The sequence below is a fragment of the Tamandua tetradactyla genome, chromosome 2, assembly GCF_023851605.1.
Source record: "Tamandua tetradactyla isolate mTamTet1 chromosome 2, mTamTet1.pri, whole genome shotgun sequence".
Classification (NCBI taxonomy): Eukaryota; Metazoa; Chordata; class Mammalia; order Pilosa; family Myrmecophagidae; genus Tamandua; species Tamandua tetradactyla.
The window spans coordinates 164,412,133-164,433,729 of NC_135328.1; the positions used below are offsets into that span (position 1 = coordinate 164,412,133).

General features: G+C 37.2%; 1 protein-coding gene and 1 pseudogene across 4 annotated transcripts in view; one reads left to right on the forward strand and one right to left on the reverse strand.

Annotated features, from left to right (window-relative positions):
- Window positions 1-21,597, reverse strand: part of PRKAA2 (protein kinase AMP-activated catalytic subunit alpha 2) — a 129,303-nt gene that overhangs the window by 18,542 nt on the left and 89,164 nt on the right. The window lies entirely within an intron of this gene.
- LOC143662957 (Y-box-binding protein 1 pseudogene) lies at window positions 17,617-18,562 on the forward strand (annotated as a pseudogene).

Genomic DNA, 21,597 nt, shown 5'->3' on the forward strand with positions numbered 1-21,597 from the left:
CCTTCCACGTAGGAGGCCTGGGTTCGAGTCCCAGACCATGCCCCCCGCCCCCCCCAAAAATTATATTTACACAGAAATTATTTAAGTGTAAATGAATTAAGCATTCCAATCAAACAGCAACATTGACAGTATGGATTTTTTTAAAAATCCAATCACATGCTTTAGATTCAAATACACAAATAGGTTTAAAGTAAAAGGACAGATAAAGATATACCATGCAAACAGTAACCAAAGTTGGGAAGGCTACATAACCATGAAACAAAATCGATTTTATTACAAAAACTTTTATTAGCAACAAAGAATTATATTTAAGAATAATGTAAGATCACTCCATCAAGAAGGCAAAATCATAAAAATATATACCCTTAAAAACAGCCATAAGATACAAGAAGCATAAATGGACAAAAGTGAAGGGGAAAATAGACAATTCAACAATAATTGGAGACTTCAACACCTCACATTCAATAATAGATAAAACAACTAGAAAGAACATCAACAAGAAAAGAGAAGACATTAGTAACACTGTAAACCAACAAGACCTAAAAGTTATCTGTGGAAAATGACCCAACAGGAATGGAATACACATCCTCCTCAAGTGCACATAGAACTTTCTCCAGGACAGATCATATGTTAGACCCTAAAACAATTCTCAGTAAATTTAGAAGAATTGAAATCATATAACTGTTTTCTCTAACAATAGAATGAAATCAGAAATCACATGAGGAATTAGATAATTCTTTGAGATGAGTGAAAACTCTAACACATCAAAGATTACGAGATTCAAATGAATCAGTGCTTAGAGGGAAATGGATACTTATCAACACAAATTTTAAAAAAAGAGAGAGTTCTTAAATAGCCCAATCTTCTATTATAATACAATAAAATAATACCAAATAAAGCCCAAAGCAAGAAAAAGAAAATAAATAATATTAAAGATACAAGTGGAAATTAATAGAGAACAGAAAATTGATGGAGAAAAATCAACAAAACCAAAAGCTGATTCTTTGAAAAGATTGACAAAATTGTCAATTCTTTACTAGACTGCCCAAGAAAAAAGAAAGAAACCTCAAATTACTAAAAGAATGAATGAAAGGACAATGCCACAATTTACAAAAATAAAAAGGATCATAAAGGAATAATATGAACAACTGTATGCCAACGAATCAGATAATCTAGATGATACAAATTTCTAAAAAGACAAACTATTGAAACCCACTCAAAAAGAAACAGAAAATTTGAATAGAACAATAGCAAATGAATAATGAATTAGTAATCAAGACTTATCAAAGGAAAAGCCCGGGCTCAGACAGCTTCCCTGGTGAATTTACCCATCATTTAAAGAACACCAATCCTTCACAAACACAAAAGAAGAAAAATAATAATAATTGTAAGTAACTAACTAAATAAATTTTTAAAAAGTGGGGAAAGGGGGAAGACTTCCCCATTCCTTCTATGAGGATAGTATTACCCTAACACCAAAATCAGGTGTTAGGGTAATACTTCAGCAAATCTCTAGCAAATGCAGCAACATATTAAAAGGATTGTACACCATCACCAAGTAGGATATATCCTAGGAAAGCAAGGATGGTTCAACATACAAAAAAAGTCAATGTACTTAAATATTTTAGGAAAAGAATAAAGGGAAAAAACTACATCATCTTAACACACAGAGTCACCACATGACACAGCAATTCCACTCCTAGGTATATAGCCAAAAGAAATGAAAACATTTGGCCACTCAAAAACTTATACACAAATGTTCAAAGCAATTTTATTCATAAAAGCCAAAAACTGGAAACCCAAATGTCCATTAACTAATGAATGGGTAAACAAAATGTGATATTATCCATACAATGAAATATTTTTCAGGCACAAAAAGAACGAAGTACAGATACACATTATACCATGAATGAACCTTGCAAATATGATGCTTAGCAAAAGAAATTAAAGGCAAAAGGCCATATATTGTAGGATTTCACTGCTATGAAGTGTCCAGAATAAGTAAATCGATAGAGCCAGAAAGTAAATTAGTGGCTGCTAGAGGATTAGAGGATGGAGAAATGGGGAGTGACTGCTAATGGGTATGGTGTTTCTTTCTGGGGTTATGAAAATATTGAGGAATTAGATACTGGTAATGACCGTATAACTTTGTAAATATACTAAAAAGCACTGAGTTTTATACTTTAAAAGAGTGAATTTATGGCATGTGCTTTAAGAAAAAATTAGTAACTATTGTTAAATAATCTGAATTTTTTATTTCTAATCCATTAATTAAGACAAATGACCATAATTCTTTATAACTAAAAAATGCCTTTTAAAAAAGACAAACTTTTAACTTTTGCTTTTAAGGAGTTAATTTCTGAATTAACGCCACCAAAGTGAGCAGTATCTGGATGTTTATGAAGGTTCACCTAAGACAATCATTCACTTCACATGGGTCGTTTATACCAGCACTGGAAATGATGTTTTACTGTCACTACTATCATAATAGGTTACAAAGATTTTCAAATTTTAAAAACCTCACAATATACCCAAACTTCATTTAAGTGCAGCTAAAATTTTCTTATATAGTCTCTTAAAATATAATATTAATAGCTAACATTATGTACTAGACATTATTCTAAGAGAGTGAGTTATTTTAGGTTGAACATCTGCTGTTCATGAGATTAAAGTGCTTTCAGAATTACAGAATTGGCAATTTCACACAGTTCGATCTAAGACTATTCTCCTAACAAATTCACTTTGTGTGTGTGTGTATGTGTATTAACTAAAGCAGAAAGCGGTTAAGTGATACACATACAGTTATTATACAAAGGAATCAGGATTTGTACTCAGATACCAACTTCAGACCCTTCACTTTTAACCACAAGGACATTAACACCAATACTAAATTTAAATCATGCAAGAGAATACACAGATGTGATTTCCATGAAGTCAATATCTATCTTGCCTCCTATATTCCAAGCACCTAGCAGAGGAGCTTGAACAGAGCAGATGTTAAATAAATATTTGTTGAATATAAACAAAAATAATTAAATGAGCAAATAAAAATGGAGATCTATCTCCTACTTTCAACAGCTTACCACCTTATAAGATAAATAAGATGTGTACAAAATAAACTGTAAGAGGGTGGTGCAATGGTAGCTCAGTGGCATGCTATGCTAGAGACCTGAGTTCAATTCCCAGTGCCTGCCCATGCAAAAAACAAAAAAAAAAAAGTAAGAGAACATAGTAGCCTAAGAGAAATATAGATAAAGTATGTTATGAGATAGATATCATAAAGTGATATAACAATATGGAATATAATAAATAGTATGTTTTAAAATCAGGTAATTTCTGAGTCAAGTCCCAGTTCTGCCTTTTATTAGCTGTATAGTTTACAACAGAGATTTCTTCAACACCTAATATGTGATGGCTATTGTGTCGTTTGACAGATACTAATACTCAGTTGCTAATTTAAAGTAATGTATAATTTAATAGCCGCAAGATGCATAAACAAATCATTACATAACCTTTCTAAGTTTCAGCTTCATGGTCTATAAAATGATGAAGAATCAATGGAATGAAATATGCCAAATATCTAGCAAAATACTTTGAACCATATTTGGTTCTTATGTACATAAATATCAAGGATTAGTAGTTCTTTTCCAGTAGAACCATATTTCAGTAAATCGAAAATTCTAAAATATTAATGCTAAATAAAAATGGATGAAAAACCTACAAGTCAAGTTACCATTTTAAGTACAGAGATGAATGCTATTATTTTATACCACCTACCTATGTACAAATTAACTCATAAAGTAGACTTTTATTTACATTTTTCATTTACAGCCTGTGAATATACAAATATCTGCTTTAAATAACAGAAATAGTACTTACAATATTCAAAATATATGTGCTGATACAAGCAGGTGCAAGTATATCAGCATGTCTTATTTTCTTTCCAAGGGAAAGTCAATTGAGTGAACTATTTATCCTAAAGAACTATGAACACAAAAGCTTTTCTTTTCCGTTTTCACTTTCACAACTAAATCTGGTACTAATTTACACTTTTGTATTTGTATGTATGAGGCATGGAACACTGAAGGAAGGCTGAGGGAAAAAAGGATATATAAATTCAAAAAGAACTATTCCTCATTTGGAAAAAGAGATTGACAGCAGCCACATAAACAACTCCCTCAACCATCACTTAAATATTACAAAGGTCATAAGTCCCAGAATAACTATTCTAGTGAAGGAGAAGGATTCTGAAAAGATGTCAAAAGAATGCATTTATAAGTAAAAACCTAAGGAAACATTATGCAAGAACAAAAAAAACCTCTAAGAAACATATGATAGGTAATAAGTAGAAAGCAATGAATCATCCCAGCTTGTGTGTGCTATAAAAAGGTCATATTCACAACAGCACCAGCGATTGCACTTTCCAAAGTTTCTCATATAACAAGAGATCCTTCACAGTAAACCCACAAGGAGTTATTTCTGGATTAAAAAACTTAGTAAACTTACTTTCATCAACCATACGTAAGGTCCATAAATCTCACCCTGGTTTTCCATTTGAAATTCATTCAGATACCAAGTATTTTCTGACTATATACTATATTCCCTGGTCTTCTGGCACTGGATATATACAAAGATGAGTGAAATACTCTCTACCCTTATGTAGTTCTCAATTTGAGAAAGGAGAAAGAAACACTGAGAAATAACTTAATAGAATATAAGAATGAAATAATAAAAGCTTTAAAAAAAATGGAAATCATGGTGAAAGCAACTGACACTGCTTGAGGAATCAGAGATGATTTTGCAGCAGGTTTGACACATGAGCAGAATTTCAAAGGGTAAATGGAAATCTACCAGGTCAAAGAAGATTGAAAATGTAGGACTTCTTTTGTTCCTCAGATGTGGCCTCTCTCTCTCCAAACCCAACACTGCAAGAGAAACATTGCCCTACCCCCTACGTGGAATATGACATCCAGGGATGAAGTCTCCCTGGCAGCATGGGAGATGACCTCCAGGGATGAGTCTGGCAGTGGCAGTGTGGGATCAATAATGCCATCCTGACCAAAAGGAGGAAAATAAGTTTAACAGGTATCAACGGCTGAAATAGTTCAAATAGAGTTGAGAGGCGACTATGGAGGTCTCTCTTACGCAAGCTTTAGTTAGATATTACTAATATCATAACTTGCCAAGCTCAAACCTGCAAATCCTAAAGAATACCTAGGGCTTATAAAAGATTCTACAAAGCTTCCATGCACTAGGGTAACCTTCCAGAAACCTATAACTGCCAGATGGGTCCCTGGACCAGTTAAGTACTGAAATGCAGAAGGGCTAACCTTTTCAGAACATCAACTAGTTCCATCCCCCTATCCCATATTACTGACAGCCCTTTCCAACATGAAAAAGTTAGAATGGCCATAGCCCAAATATCCCTAAAGAGTGAGAGAAAAATCAAAGGTGATGGAGGAGTTATACAAAGAAGGTAGGGTTTAACAAATGAGTATGAGTGCTGATGCAGTATATTGATATTTCTTTTAGAATCCACTACCTTAGAGCAGCTAGAAATAAAAACCTAAAATGGAATTGTAACCCTTACCAAACCCTAAAATCTGTTCTACAACTAATTGTTGCTACAGTATACTTCAAAATTTATTGCTTTTCCCTACATGTTATTTTTCATAAAAAAAAAAAGAATATAATAGAGAAGATAGGATTTAACAAATATGACTGCTGAGTCAATATATTGGTATTTCCTTTGGTCTCCAGTGTCTTAGAGCTGCTAAAAGAAAAAATGAAAAATCGTGGCACTGTAACTAATCCATACCAAACTTTAAAATCTGTTGTGACTGTGAGTGCAAGAAATCAAATTTCAGACTTCTGGGAAGATGGTGGAGCAAAGTGGACTGAATTCACCCCTGCTCTGTAGAATAAGATAGGAAACCAGGAGAGAACGACCAGCACTGTGGTCCTGGGTGGTGAGTGATCGAAGAGTATCTTCAGTGTTTCCTAGGGAGGAAAGAGGAGGGGGAATCAGGATGGGGAGAGCAGGGTGGGTCTGTTCAGCCATGACCCCCAACAAGGGTAGATAACTGCACACAAGGATGTGCAGATCCAAAGGAAATCACCAACCCTACACTCTAACCAGCCCTAGGTGTGAGCTGGGGAGACCTCCCAAGTGGCCTCACAGTTGGTGGTGCACTCAGGGACCCTGGAGGCATGCCTGGCCATAAAAAGCCATGCCCTGGGGAGTTGGGAGCAGCCACACAGCTGGGCACCTTGAATGGCTGTCTGGTGGATGCAGTGAGCAGCAGGTGTGCCGGGTGTTACAGATCACCTTCTCCCCTTGGCACTGTGATTGGCTTCCCCATCCTGCTACCATGCACTGAGGGCAGCCCCTCCATCCTACACACCATCCTCCCAGCTGGCACAGGTCTGAGGGGAACAGGTGCCTCAGGAACACCACCTGCTAAGATAAAGCAGTAAGTACAGTCTGGCAAACACCCTGTCTACATTTTCCTTTTAAATATTCTTCTATCTATTTTATTGTAAGCACTATTTTCTTATTTTTTATTTGTACTTATATATCTTTATATTTTTAGGTTTTTACTGATTTTTATCTTTTATTTCTGATTATCTATTTATTTTTTTTCCTTTTCCTTCTTTGGGCACTAGTCTGAGTTCATTCCCAATATATTATGTGGTATCTTCTTCTGACTCTGGGGCCTACTATTGTTGAAAAGGGCTTTGTTTTACATTTTCTAAATTTTATTTTATTATTATTATTTGTGGTACATGAGCCAGGAAACAAGTCCAGGTTTCCCACATGGCAGAGGGGTGTTTCCACTGAACCACCTGTGCTTCTCCTGCCTAGCTTTTAATAGACCTTCAAGTATAACTGTATCCTCTACATGAGATCAGGACCTTGGTCTGGTGAGGAATTATTGACAAATCAAGTACAAAACGGAATCATCAAAACAAAACCAAGTAAACAGAAAACTTTTGATGAGTGAAGGAAAGCAACTTGCAAAATAACCTTTTTTAAGATAATCAAATGTCCTGAATGCAATAGAAAAGCACAAAGCACGTGCAAATCTGGTACAAATGGCTCAACCAAATAACCAAATCAAAACACTGACGCAACAAAGAATACAGAATATCTACTCAAGGATATTTATAAAGAAATAAAGGATATCAGGAAGACATTAGAAGAATATAAAGAAGAATTTGAAAGATTAAAGAGAAAAATGTCATATCTCACAGGGATGAAAGATACAGTAGACCAAATCAGAAATATACTAAAGACACACGATACCAGATTTGAAGAAGCAGAAGAGAGAAAACGAACAAGAGAGCAAAAAAGAGCAAATGGCATGAAAGACAGAAAAAGTGGAACAGAATCTTAGTGAAATGAAGGACAACAAAAGGCACACAAATATAGGTATCATTGGTGTTCCAGTAGGAGAAGAGAAGAGTAAAGGGCTGGGAAGGTTAGCTGAAGATATAATTGGAGAAAAGATCCAAATCCTTATAAAAGAGATAAATATGTAAACCAAAGAAGCCCAGTGAACCCCAAACAGAACAGATCCAACCAGGCCTACTCTAAGACACATATTACTTAAACTGTCAGGTATTGAAGAAAAGCAGAAGGTCCTGAAAGCAGCATGGGAGAAGCAATCTACTACATACAAGGGAAAACACATAAGAATGAGTTTGGATTATTCAACAAGTACTACCATAGATGCAAAAAGGCAGTGGTATGATATACTGAAGATCATGAATAGGAGAGGCTTCCAGCTAAGAATTCTTTTTGCAGCCAAACTGTCCTTCGAAAGTGAGGGACAAATTAAATTTTTCAATGACAAACACAGAATGAAATAGTCAACAAGAGAATTGCCCTACAAAAAATACTAAAGGGAGTCCTGTCAGCTGAGAAAAAAAAAAAAAAAAAAAAGACAGGAGAGGGACGTCTAGAAGAGGCCACAGAACTGAGTACCACTAACAGTAATTTAAAAGATAAAAAGAATATATAGACCTGACCAAAAAAAGGATGAAACTGTAAATTCAAGAACTGCTTTTAGAGTAATAACTTTGAACATTAATGGACTAAATTCAACAATTAAAAGGTACAGATTGGCAGAATGGATTAAAAAAACAGAACCCATCTATATGCTATTTATAAGAGATGCATCTAAGACACAAGGACACAAATAGATTGAAAGTGAAAGGATGGAAAAAGATGTTCCATGCAAGCTGTAATCAAATGAAAGCAGGGCACTCCTGCTCCATGGAACTAGACAGGGGACAGAGAGAAAATAACCGGGACAGGGATCCCGTGGTGTGAGTACAGGGTCTTTATGCAGTTTTGTGGAGAAGAGAGGCAGGGGAAATCAGGATGGGGAAAGCAGGGAGAGTCAGGTGACAGACATCCCCACCAGGGCAGGCTGTGGTGGGAAGGGAAGTATGACTGGAGTGAACTGACCATTCCTTGCTTCAGCATGACCCAGCTTCTGGGTGGGGAGACCTTCTGGTACAGGTTGTAATGGACAGCACCCATGGAGAACCCAGAGTTGGACCCAATCATCCACTGAGGGGAGCTGGGCCTTAGAGCAGAGGTAGCGATCACTTGGCCAGGTGTAGGAATAACTAGCCCCATGGGCATGGTGTCTGGCAGACCCACCAGTGCTGGGGATCAAGTGATCCCCAGGTGCTGGTCGACTCCCCAGAAACTAGCTGCTACAGACTGGGAGTAGCCCTGCACTGAGCATGCTGTCTTCCAGCAGCTGTGGCGAAGGGGGGTGGAACCTGGGGAGTACCGCCTGCTGGGGAGAACAGGTAAATGCAGGTCGGTTAACTTCTTACCTGTCTAAGATTTTATTTTCTTTCTTAATATTCTTGTTTTCTGTCCTCCCCCTTTTAAAAATACATTTTTTCCATACATTTTTATTAGTAGTATAATTGATTTTTTCAATACATTTTATTTTTTTAGGTATTTTATATTTTTACCATTTTTCATTTATTTCATAAATTACTTTTTATCATTCCATTGATATTTAATATTATTAGTTTTTTCTCTTAAATTGCCTCTCCCTTTGGTGAGCACCAATATCATTTCACTCTCTTGGGGTGTCTCCTTCTGATTCTGGGCCCTACTTTTGAGATGTGAATTATTGTGGTTCTTGTTTTTGTTTCTCATATTTTTATTATATTTCTGTATTTCATTTTATTATTATTATCTTTCTTTTTTTTTTTCCTTTCATTTCTTTTTTTCTTTTGGTGTACGAGCTGGGAGTCAAGCTTGGGTCTCTCGCATGGTAGGTGGTCATTCTGCCACTGAAGTACACAGGTGTCCTGATCTACCTTCTAATAGACCCTCAAGTTGAACTGTATCCCCTACATGGGATCCAAACCTTGATCTGGTGGAGAATAACTGACAAACCAAGTGCAAAAGGAAATCTTCAATGAAAACCAAGTAAATAGAAAACTGTAGAAGAATGAAGGAAACCAACTTGGAAAATAACTACATGAAGATAATCAAATGCCTCAAACACAACAGAAAATCATAAAACACATGAAGATCCAAGCAGAAATGGTCCAGCAAAATGATCAAATCAAAATTCCAGAGGGGACACAGAATATGGAACAACTACTCAAGGATATTTATCAAGAAATAAAGGATTTCAGGAAGAAACTAGAAGACCATAAAGAAGAATTTGGAAGGTTGAATAGAAAATGGCAGATCTCATAGAAATAAAAAATACAGCAGACCAAATTAGAGACACACAATAGCAGATTCAAAGAATAAGAAGTCAGCTAGAAGATAGAACAAGCAAACTCGAGCACACAAAAGAACAAAGGGCAAGAAAGATGGAAAAAATGCACCTGCAACTTAGGAAAATATGGACAACAATAAGGACACAAATATAACAATCAATGGGGTCCCAGAAGAAGAGGAGAGTAAAGGTTGGGACAGTTAGTTGAAGATAAAATCAGGGAAAACTACCCAACCCTTATAAAAGACATAAATACACAAATCAAAGAGGCCCAACGAACTCCAAATAGAATAAATCCAAACAGGCCTACTCCAAGACATATACTAATCAAACCATCAGTTGTTGAAGAGAAACAGAAAATCCTGAAAGCAGCATGAGAAAAGCAATCTACTATATACAAGGGAAAACACATAAGAGTGATTTTCACACCACTCAACAGGCACCATGGAAGCAATAAGGCAGTAGAATGATATATTTAAAATCCTGAACAAAAAAGGCTTTCAGCCAAGAATTCTTATCCAGCCAAGTTATCTTTCAAAATCAAGGCAGAGATTAAAATCTTCAAAGACAAAGAAAAATTGAGAAAACTAGTCAACAAGAAACTTGCCCTACAAGAAATCTTAAAGAAGATGATTGCATAGTGAGTTGCGGAATTCAGTTCACCCTCAAGAGCAGATACAAAATAGCCAGGAATGAGAGAGAACAACTGATGGAGGAATACCAGTGACCAGACACACAGCATACACCAATCTGGACCAGGTGGAATGATGGAATGACTAAGATCCTAAACAGGATTGTTTAAGTCCCCCAAGCCGTGGAGGCTGGTGCCCCTCCCACATGGGATGGACAGGATAGTTCTTTAAGGGAAAAGGAAACAGACATTACTATCAGCAAGGACTTAGCCTTGCTCCAATTACAGAATTAACTAACAAATTTTGAATAAACAGGTCTCCAGCACAGAAAAACGTGGAATAAGCCCTAAAGGAACTAGAAGTTTTTGCCCTGGCAGAGACAAGGCAGGGCTCATGGGGAAAAAAAAAAACAACAGAGGCTTTTTGAGGTGGACAGCACAAAATACAGGAAAAGGGTTGGGCCCCAAGAAAATGGGGCACAAAGAGTCTAGAGATACACAGAGCCACATGCCAATTCAAATTATTTTTTTTAGCCATGTTTTTTTTTTTATTTATTTACTTTTTCTTTTTTTTTTTTTTTACATGGGCAGGCACTGGGAATCAAACCCGGGTCCTCTGGCATGGCAGGTAAGCGTTCTTGCCACTGAGCCACCGTGGCCCCAATTCAAATTCTTGACTGACAAACAAGAGGAGTGGGAGCCCTGCTCTGAAAAGGATTTTTTGCTTTTTATTTATCCTTAAACAGCTTATTAGATTGAACTGGAAGCACTCTCAGGCTCCAGCACTGCCCTAGGCTAGGGCAGAATTAAGCATGTCTGAGAGACAAAGTAACTATTCAGGTGAAAGGATTTAAGTCCCCAAAAGGTGTTATATTCCCCAAGAAAAAGGGGATAGGACCCAACTCAAATGGAGTTCTTTTGAGTAGAAGAATCCCTTCTTCAAGGAATTCATACCCTGGGACAATAAAACAGAAACAATTAAAGCCATCATACTAACTCACCTCTGTCTCAACCACGCCTCTGGCAGGGACAGTCTGCTGAAATTAAAGGTACTACATCAATTTAATCTGACTCGGGTCTACAATATCTGAGGAGACCCTCCTAAAAAAAAACACTCCATACAGACAGGATAAGAAACAGAAAAACAAGAACTGAAAAATCCTGATCATTTAAACCTATGCTAGAGGTCTAGAATAAGTTGAACTGAATGTCAAAGAAGAGATATGAGAACAAAGCCATCTAGCAAGATGTGAAAACAACCTTCAGAATAAACTACTTAAATAAATCAAATACCTAGATGTTAGCAAAAAAATAAGAGGTTATAGGAAAACTGAAGATATGGCCCAGTCAAAAGAAAAAACCAACACCACAAATGTAATACAGGAGTTGAAATAACTAACTCAGGATGTATGAACAGACATGGAAAATAAAATCAACAAGTTAAGGGAGGATATAAAAAAAGACAAGCTTTGGGCAAACAAAAAGAACTCAAAAGTTTGATAAAACAAATGACAGAACTTATGGGAATGAAGGGAAAATAGAAGAGACACAAAAACAATGGAAACCTACAACAGAGTTACAGAGGCAAAAAAAAAAAAAGGATTAGTGGACTTGAGGAATGGACATCTGAAATCTGACACAAAAAAGAAAATATATGGAAAACTATGAGCAGGGTCTCAGGGAATTAAAAGACAACATGAAGCACACAAATATACATGGTATGGGTATCCCAGGAGTAGATGAGAAGGGAAAAAAGGAGAAAGACTAATAGAGGAAATAAGCACTGAAAATTTCCCAACTCTTATGAAAGACATAAAATTATAGATATAAGAAGTGCAGTGTAACCAAACAGAACAGGACCACATAGACATATTCAGAGACACTTACTAATCACATTGTCAAATATCAAAGACAAACAGAGAATTTTGAAAGCACCAAGGGAAAAGCAATTCATCACATTCAAGGGAAGGTCAATAAGACTATGTGTAGATTTCTCAGCAGAAACCATGGAGGCAAGACCTCAGTAGTGGTATGACATATTTAAGATTCTAAAAGAGAAAAACTGCCAACCAAGAACTATACCCAGCAAAACTCTCCTTCAAAAATGAGAGTGAGATTAAAATATTTTCAGACAAACAAGCACTAGGAGAATTTGTGACTAAGAGACCAGCTCTGTGAGAAATACTAAAGAGTACACTACAGGCAAAAAGAAAAAAACAGGAGAGAGAGGTCTGGAGAAACGTGTAGAAATGAGGACTATCAGTAAAGGTAAAGAGAGAAACAAAAATTAGATATGACATACCAAATCCAAAAGATAAAATGGTAGAAGAGAGTACTGCCTTTATAGTAATAACATTAAATGTTAATGGCTTAAACTCCCTTAGCTGGTTTGAAAAGATTTATGTACAGTAGAAAATCCATGCTTTAATTCTGATCCAATCTTGGGGGAGCAACTATTCCTTTTAATCTCTATTCAGCACTATGGGTTGGAAAATTGATTAGATTATCTCTACGGAGATGTGGCACGCCCAATTGTGGGTATTAACTTAATTAGATGGAGATGTGATTGCACTCAATCCAGGTGGGTCTTGATAAGTCTACTGGAATCCTTTAAAAAGAGAAAGCATTTTGGAGAATGCTTGAAAATAACAGATTTCGAGAGAGCAGAGCCACGACAGGGTAATGAGAATGACGAAAGAACCAGAGTCCACCAGTCAACCACCTCTGGAGATAAAGAAGAACACCCCCTGGAGGAGCTTCATGAAGCAAGAGGCCTGGAAAGGAAGCTAGTAGATGTCACCATGTTCACCATGTGCCTTTCCAGTTGAGAAAGAAACCCTGAACTTCACTGGCCTTTCTTGAGTGAAGGTAATCTCTTGTTGGTGCCTTAATTTGGACACTTTCATAGACTTGCTTAAAGCAAGTTAAATCGGGACTTTTTTTGGTCTTAGAACTATAAACCAGCAACTTAATAAATTCCACTTTTTTTTTTACATGGGCAGGCACCAGGAATCGAACCCAGGTCCTCTGACATGGCAGGCAATCCACCGTGGCCCACCCATAAATTCCACTTTTTAAACGCTGTCCTGTGTCTAGTATATTGCATTCCAGCAGCTAGCAAACTAGAACACTCCCCAGTCAAAAGTCACAGAATGTGAGAATGGATTAAAAAACAGAACCCATCTATATGCTATCTACAGGAGAATCACTTTAGATCCAAGGTCAAAAATAGGTTGAAAGTGAAAGGTTGGGAAAAGATATTTCATGCAAACAACAATCAGAAAAGGGCTGGAGTAGCTATACCAATATCCGACAAATCAGATTTCAAATGTAAAACAATTAAAAGAGACAAAGAAGGACATTTGTATGAATAAAAGGAACAATTCAACAAGAAGACATAGCAATCATAAATATTTATGCACTGAGTGAGAGTGCTCCAAAATACATGAGGCAAACACTTGCAAAACTGAAGGGAGAAGTAGACACCTCTACCATAACAGTAGGAAACTTCAATTAATGGATAGAACATCTGGACAGAGGATCAATATGGAAACAGAGATTTTTAATAATATGATAAATGAACTAGTTTTAACAGACATTTACAGAACATTACACCCCACAACAGCAGGATATACCTTTTTCGCAAATGCTTATGGATCATTCTCAAAGACAGGCCATATGCTAGGTCACAGAGTAAGTCTCAACAAATTTAAAAAGATTTAAAATCATACAAAACACATTCTTGATCATAATGGAATGAAGTTTGAAGTTAATAATACGCAGAGGGCCAGAAAATTCACAAATATATGGAGGCTAAACAACACACTCTTAAACAACCAGTGGGTCAAAGAAGAAATTACAAGAGAAATCAGGAGATATCTCAAGGCAAATGAAAATGAAAGCACAACATATCAAAATCTATGGGATACAGCAAAAGCAGTACTGAGAGGGAAATTTATTGCTTAAATGCCTATATCAAAAAAAGAAGAAAGAGCAAAAATTGAGGAATTAACTGTTCAATTGGAAGAACTAGAGAAAGAACAGCAAACTAAGCCCAAAGCGAACAAAAGGAAAGAAATAATAAAGCTTAGAGCAGAAATAAATGAAACTGCAAACATGAAACAATAGAGAAAATCAACAAAACCAGAAGTTGGTTTTGCAAGAAAATCAATAAAATCGATGGACCCTTAAGCTAGCTGACAAAAAAACAAAAGAGAGAGGATGCAAATCAATAAAATCAGAAACATAAGAAGAGATAAAACCTCTGACCCTACAGAAATAAAAGAGGTAATGAGAGGATACTATGAGTAATTATATGTTAATAAACTAGACAACATAGATGAAATGGACAACTTCCTAGAAAGACATGAACAACCAACACTGACTCGAGAATAAACAGGTGACCTCAACAAACTAATCACAAGTAAAGAAATTGAATCAGCCATCAAGAAGCTCCCCCAAAACAAAAGTCCAGGAACAGATGGCTTCACTTGTGAATTCTACCAAGCTTTCAAGAAAGAATGAGTACCAATCCTGCTCAAACCCCTCAAAAAAACTGAAGAGGAGGGAAAGTACCTAATTCATTCTATGAAGCTGTGCTGGTTTGAAAGGATTTATGTACCTTAGAAAAGCCATGTTTTAATCCTAATCCTATTTTGTGAAAACAGCCATTTCTTCTAATCCCTATTCAGTACTGTATGTTGGAAACATTAATTAGATTATCTCCATGGAGATCTCACTCAATCAAGTGTGGGTGGGTATTAAATTTGATAAGGTGGAGACATGTCTCCACCCATTCTAGGTAGGTCTTGATTACTTTATTGGAGGAAGCATTTTGGAGAAAGCTTCAGAACGACATGGTCATGAGAAGCAGAAGAGTCTACCAGCCAGTGACCTATGGAGATAAAGAAGGAAAATGGGGCGGGCCGCGGTGGCTCAGCGGGCAAAGTGCTTGCCTGCTATGCCGGAGGACCTCGGTTCGATTCCCGGCCCCAGCCCATGTAACAAAAAACGGAAAAACAAAATACAATAAAACAAGAAAATGTTTAAAGATGTTTCCCTTTCTTCCTTCCTTCCTTCCTTCTATCCTTCCTTCCTTCTCTCTGTCTTTCCTTTAAAAAAAAAAAAAAAAAAAAAAAAAAAAAAAAAAAAAAAAAGAAGGAAAATGCCTCCCACTGAGCTTCATGAAACAAGAGGCCTAGAGAAAAAGTCAGCAGATGCCACCATGTTCACCATGTGCCTTTCCTTGGGAAAGAAACCTTGAACTTCATCGCCTTCTTGAAAGGTATGGATGTCTTAGATTGGAAACTTCTATACACTTGCTTTAATTGGGACATTTCCATGGCCTTAGAACTGTTAACTTGTAACTTATTAAATTCCCCCTTTAAAAATCCATTCCATTTCTGGTATATTGCATTCCGCCAGTTAGCAAACTAGAACAGAAACCAACATTGGCCTAATATCAAAGTCAGACAAAGATATTACAAGGAAAGAAAATAACACACTAATCCCTTTAATGAATATAGATGCAAAAATTCTCAAGAAAATACTTGCAAATCGAATCCAGCAACACATTACAAGACTCATACACCATGACCAAGCAGACTCTATTCCAGGTATGCAAGGCTGGTTCAACATAGAAAATCAAGTAATATAATACATTATATCAACAAATTAAAGTAGAAAAACCACATGATCATCCTGATTGATGCAGAAAAGGCATTTGACAAAATTCAACATCCTTTCTTGATGGAAACACTTCAAAGGATAAGAATAGAAGGGAATTTCCTCAACATGAAAAAGGCAATAGATGAAAAACCCATCTAACATCATCCTCAACGAGGAACAACTGAAAGCTTTCCCTCTAAGATCAAGAACAAGACAGGGATGCGCCTTGTCATCATTGTTATTCAACACTATGCTGGAATTTCTAGCCAGAGCAATGAGACAAGATATAAAAGGCATATAAATTGGAAAGGAAGAAATAAAACTCTCACTGTTTGCAGATGACATTATACTATATGTTGAAAATTCCCCAAAAAAATCTATAACAAAACTAGAGCTAACAGATGAGTACAGCAAAGTGTACGGTAAAAGATCAACACCCCAAAATCAGTAGTATTTCTATACACTAGTGATGAGCAATCTGAGGAGGAAATCAATGAAAAAATCCCATTTAAAACAGCAACCAGAAGAACCAAATATTTGGGAATAAATTTAACTATGGTTCCAAAAGACCTATACACAGAAAACTAAAAGAAATTGCTAAAAGAAATCATGGAAGACCTAAATAAATGGAAGAGCATACTGTGTTCATGGATTGGAAGACTAAATATATTTAAGATGTCAATTCTACCCAAACTGATTTATGGATTCAGTGTAGTACCACTTAAAATCCCAACAGTTTACTTTGCAGAAATAGAAAAACCAATGACCAAATTTATTAGTGGTGCCCCAAATAGCCACAAATATCTTGACAAAGAAAAATGAAATGGGAGGTCTCACACTACCTGACTAAGTCATATTACAAAACTTCAGTGGTTAAAACAGCATGGTACTGGCATAAAGGTAGATATACTAACCAACAGAATCGAAATGAGTGTTCATAAATAGACCCTCTCATATATGGACAATTCTTTGATAAGGCAGTCAAGCCAACCCACCTGGGACAGAGCAGCCTCTTCAATAAATGGTGTTTGGAGAATTGGATATTCAAATGCAAAAGAATGAAAGAGGATCCAAATCTCACATCCTAGGAGGAAATTGACTGAGAATGGATCAAAGACCTAGACATTAGACTAGGACAACAAAACTTTTAGAACAAAACGTAGGGAAATATTTTATGTCTTGTAATAGGGAATGGTTTCCTAGACTTTATACCCAAAGAATGAGCATTGAAAAAAAGAAACAGATAAATGAATTTCCTCAAAATTAAACACTTTTGTGCATCAAAGAAATTTGTCAGGAAAGCAAAAGGCAGCCTACACAATGGGAAACAATATTTGGAAACCACATATCAGATAAAGGTTTAGTGCCCAGAATATATAGATTCTTCAACTCAACAACAAAAAGACAACCCAATTAAAAAATGGGCAAAAGAGAGCAGAAAGCAGACCCCAGAGAACCCTGAACAGCCCCACTGTTGCTGCCAGCCTAGTTACCGTCTTTACCCAGGAGAAGTTACAGCTTCTGCAGCCAGCCCTAGTCACCATCATCACAACCATGAGCAGCGAGGCTGAGAACCAGCAGACACCTATCACCAACCCCCTTCAGTGCTGCCAACACCAAGCCCGACACCACGGGCAGTGGTGCAGGGAGCAGCATCTCAGGCAGCCTCACATCAGTAGCACCTGCGGGTAGGGACAGGAAAGTCATCGCATTTGAAGGTATTGGGGAACAGTAAAATGGTTCAATGTAAGAAACAGATATGGTTTCATCAACAGGAATGACACCAAGGAAGATGAGTCCACCAGACTGCCATAAAGAATAACCCCAGGAAGTACCTTCACCACGTAGGAGATGGAGAGACTGGAGTTTGATGTGTTGAAGGAGAAAAGGGAGCAGAGACAGCAAACATCACAGGCTCTGTTGGAGCACCAGTGCAAAACAGTAAATATGCAGCAAACCATAACCATTATAGATGTTATCCACGTCATAGGGGTCCTCCACACAATTACCAGCAAAATTACTAGAACAGTGAGTGTGGGGAAAAGAAGAAGGGATCACAGAGTGCTCCCAAAGGCCAGGCCCAACAAAGCTGGCCCTATCGCAGGTGACGATTTCCACCTTACTACATGCAGAGACTCTAAGGGCATTGACCACAGTATTCCAAACCCATCTGTGCAAGGAAAAGTGATGGAGGGTGCTGACAACCAGGGTGCAGGAGAACAAGGTAGACCAGTATGGCAGAATAGGTATCAGGGTCATAGACCACGATTCTGCTCTCCAAAGACAGCCTAGAGAGGACGGCAATGAAGATGATAAGGAAAACCAAGGAGATGAGACCCAAAGTCAGCAGCCACCGCAACATCAGTACCACTGTGACTTCAATTACCAATGCAAATACCCAGAAAACCCTAAACCACAAGATGGCAAAGAGACAAAAGCAGATGATCCACCAACTGAGAATTTACCCACTCCCGAGGCTGAGCGAAGCAGGGCTGAGTAAATGTCAGCATACCATCTCTACAATCATTCAGTTTAGTCATCCAACAAGAAGTGAATATGAAATTCCAGTAATAAGAAATAAAAGATAGGAGCTGAAGACCTTAGGTGCTCGTTTTTTTGCCCGTTGGCTGGATAACCAGAACTATCTGCATTAACTATGCAGCATGGGGTTTTTATTATTTTTACCTAAAGACATCTCTTTTTGGTAATGACAAATGTCTTTTCTTAAAAAGCCTGGTTTTTCTCAATACCTTTAAAGGTTTTTAAATTGTTTCATATCTGGTCAAGTTGAGATTTTTTAAGAACCTCATTTCTAATCTCCAATAAAAGTGTACAACTTGATTTTTTTCAAAAAAGTCAACAAATTACAAGCACCTGCTAATAAAGGTCTTAAATAATTGTGTTTAAAAAAAAGGGCAGGGCAGGCCACGGTGGCTCGGCAGGCAAGAATGCTTGCCTGCCATGCCAGAGGACCTGGGTTCGATTCCCGGTGCCTGTCCATGTAAAAAAAAAAATAAAAATAAAAAAAAATTAAAAAAGGGCAAAGACATGAACAGACTTCTCAGAAGAAGAAATACAAACAGTAAGAGGCACGTGAAAAAAATGCTCAACTTCACTGGCTACCAGGGAAATGCAAACCACAATGAGATATCATCTGACATCTGCTAGAATGGCCATTATCAAAAAACAAACAAACAAAAAAAACAGCAAAGGACAAGTGCTGGAGAGTATGTGCAGGAAGAAGCACACTTATCCATTGTTAGTGGGAATGTAAAATGGTACAACTGTTCTGGAAAGCAGTTTGGTGGTTCCTCAGGAAGCTAAGTATAAAATTGCCATATGATCCAGCAATCCCAATATTCAGAATTGAAGGTAAGGACACAAATGGACATTTGCACACTCATGTTTATAGAAGCATTATTTACAATTGCCAAGAGATGGAAACAGCCCAACTGTCCATCAACAGACAAGTGGCTAAACAAGCTGTGACATATACATACGATGGAATATTACAAAGCTGTGAGACAAAATAAAGCTATAAAGCATGCAACAATGTGGAAGAAAGTTGAGGACATTATGCTGAGTGAAATTAGCCAGAAACAAAACAACAAACTGTATGGTCTCACTAATATGAACTAACATCTATGAGTGAACTTTAAGAGTCGAAGTTAAGAACACAGGTTATCAGGAGATAGAAATAGGGTAGAGATTGGACATTTGACTCTGAAGGAATATAGATTGTGCAACAGGACCAGTTGTAAAAATTCAGAAATGGATAGCACAGTAGTACTTGATTGTAGGACAATAATATAATTACAGTGAATGAAGCTGAATTTGAGTATGGTTAAGGGATAAGGTATAGGGGCACATAAAAAACCAAAAGGAAAGACAGAGGATAAAGACTGAGGCAGTATAACTTAGGAATGGCTAGGATAGACAATGATGGTGATTAAATATACAAATATAAAAACATTTTTGCATGAGGGAGAATAAATGAATGTCCACATTGCAAGCTGTTGAAAATGGATGGTATATAGGAAAGAGTATAATCAATGCAAGCTAGGGTCCATAGTCAACAGTAATATTGTAATATGCTTCCATTGAAAGTAACAAAGGCACTATGTCAAAACTAAATGTCAACAGGCAGGGGCATCAGGAAGGGGATGGATTCTTTGTGGAAGAAAAGGAAATGTCTGCATATAGATTCTGGGGGCAAAGACATTTTTAGTAGGGTGAATTGTATGATGTATGAAAAACTATTTTAAAATGAACAGAGAGAAACAAGTGCTAGAAAAAACGAAGACAAAGAGATATACCTACTAACTGTCAGTAGGGAAACTGAGAGGTACAGCCCTTTGGAGAGCAGTGTGGTGATTCCACAGGAAGCTAGGGGTGGGGTTGTCCTATGATTCTACAATTCCATTGCTCAGTATACACCTGGAGGAGCTAAGTGTGGGGGCACAAATGGACATTTGCACAATGGTGTTTATGGCTGCAGTGTTCGCCATTCACAATGGATGGAGGTGGCCTAAGGGTACAACACTCAGGAATGGAAGGGGGAACTGTGGTGTATACATACAAAGGACTACTGAGCATTCACAAGAAGGAATGAAGTTGTGAGGCATGTAACTAGGTGAATGAACCTTAAGGACTATATGCTGAATGAAATGTCAGAAAAAGACAAATATCATCAAGCCTCATTCATATGGACTAAGTATCATATAAAAACTCAGTGAACTGAAGTTGAGAGCACAGGTCATCTGGCTGGGGCCTATGGTAAGTAAAGGGCCCTAGGTTGTAAGCTCTTACATCAGAAGCTATAACTGTTATTTCAAAATATTGAGATACTGAGCTGTTTGTATATAACCTGGTTGTTCCCGGAAACTTTTGGTATTTATGTGACACCTAAGACTCAGAGTAAGACCTCTGAAGCTATGAAAATCAGCAGTATCCCGTACAAGAACTGTCTAAAAAGTTGAAAAAGGGATCAGACTTTGACTAGAGATATGTATGAACTTGATATAGATAGAACTGGGGTAGATAAGAAAACGGATAAAGGATGATATCATATGTATTTTGAAACTTCAACTTCTGTGTGAGACCAAAGGGAGAGATGCTTTTATGGTACAGACTTTATATTTGGGGTAATATATTAACTAATTTAACTTGTATGGTCAGTTTAGTTGAACACTGATAAGTACATGAAATCTTGAATAGGGAGTGAGATTTTGTTGGTTTGTCCAGGTTAGTGTGATGTCACAATAAATCCCAGAGTAATCTGGGCAGTGAATAAAGAAGTATCAGCAAAGTTCCTTTGGGGGACTGGGGAGAAAGGAGGAAATATTCAACTTCCCCATTTGGAGAATTCCTGATATTCCCACAAGCAGTGGGCACAACCAAATCAATAGGCTGAGCCCTCAATCTTGGGGTTTGCTCCCATGCAATTTATTCCTGCAAAGGATAGGCTAAGCCTACTTAAAATTATGCCTAAGAGTTGCCCCCAGAGAACCTCTTTTGTTGCTCAGATGTGGACTT